Genomic DNA, 1,617 nt, shown 5'->3' on the forward strand with positions numbered 1-1,617 from the left:
TGTTAGATTAGTACATGACTCAAACTTCTGCGAAGGAAGTGCTACCATACGAACTCGAGATAAAAAAACAATTGCGATAGCTAAAGAAGGAAAGAACTCTCACAGAGACAACAAAAATTCTTGGGCAATCATCAACCAAAGAACTCATGTCTAGGAACAGTGATGATAATGTGGATTTGGCTCCGAGAGAAGCAGCCCGACAAAAGTTGCATGGGATGCTGAGGAAGCAACTTTTTGAGATGCACAAATTATCTACGAAAAAGAGAGGGGTCGTAGAATTTCTCAAAATCAACCTTTGGGTGCAGATCAGTTTGAAAATATAGATCCCATGCCTGGGAGACCACTTGGTGATTATGCTAGACCGGTCTACAATCAAGGATTATCCAGTGTTCGACCACCTCCAATTGCAGCTAATAATTTCGAGGGTTGCTCTAAACCCTTCAAAACTGTTGTGCCTTCAGGGTGAAGATGAACGAAGATCCAAACAATCATCTAATGGACTTCGAGGAGATTATGAACACCTTTAAATACAATGGTGTGTCACAAGGTGTAATTTACGTTAGGGCATTCCCCTTCATACTCAAAGATGATGCAAAGCAGTGGCTTCGAAGCTTACCTAATGGATTGATTTAAACATGGTATGAGATTACCAGAAAATTTCTTGATAAATATTTCTCATCAACTAAGACATGCAAGTTTAGAAGAGAAATCCACAACTTCTGCTAGAAAGATACTGAGACTGTGTTTGAAGCATGGGAGAGGTTTAAGGAGATTGTTAGAAAGTGTCAACATAGTGAAATTGAACTATGGATGCAACTCCGGGACTTTTGGGATGCATTGACACCGGCCTCACGTAAAACATTGAGCAATGTCATTGAGCAATGTAGTTGGAGGCCCTTTGATGAAGAAGACTCCAGAGGAGATAATCACAAATCTTGATGAGTTGTCTGAAGATGCAAATCAATGGGCTTCTGAGAGTGCTGAAAGAAGAAGATCGATATGTGTTCACCAAGTTGATGCTAACACATATGTGCAGGTACAACTTGATGCTATGGCTAAAGAAATACGGAAGCTGACCTTAGCTACAACACAAAGTGAGCCTCATGCAGCTTGTGATATATGTGGAAGAGGGCATCCTACTCATGAGTGTCAAGCCTCAACTGAGCAAGTGAATACTGTGGGAAATTATAATGCAATAGGTAAGAGGCACCCTTATGTTTCATGGAGTTCACCTGTAGGTAATGCAAATGCATTGCAACAGAATAATTCTAGACCTGAGGGACAAAGAGCTCCAGTCTTCCAAAATCAGTAGAGGCAGCAGTTTCAGCCTCAACAGTCCAATCAGCCTAGTCTAGAAGATATAATGAAGGTCTTCATTATCAAGAAATATGAGAGGTTGGGCGCTCACGGAGCAACTATCAAAGAATTGGGCACTGGTGTCATTACACTATCTTAGACAATGGTGTATAGGATTGTTTAGAAATGTTACTAGAGCTTGCGACTTATACTTTACTAGGTTTTGGGAGTTGTACATTTTGAGTTACATATCCTATTTATGCAGTTGTTGAAGTTTTAAGATTTTTAGTTTTTATTTGAATTATTCTGCACGTTGTTAGG

The 1,617-nt window shown here is 40.0% G+C and overlaps 1 non-coding gene across 1 annotated transcript; it reads right to left on the reverse strand.

The window, feature by feature from the left end:
• Positions 1-693: 693 nt before the first annotated feature.
• Positions 694-800, reverse strand: LOC117275869 (small nucleolar RNA R71). The gene has a single exon (XR_004506096.1). It is a non-coding gene; the product is annotated as a small nucleolar RNA R71 (small nucleolar RNA).
• Positions 801-1,617: the final 817 nt, after the last annotated feature.

This window comes from Nicotiana tomentosiformis, chromosome 2, assembly GCF_000390325.3.
Source record: "Nicotiana tomentosiformis chromosome 2, ASM39032v3, whole genome shotgun sequence".
Lineage (NCBI taxonomy): Eukaryota > Viridiplantae > Streptophyta > Magnoliopsida > Solanales > Solanaceae > Nicotiana > Nicotiana tomentosiformis.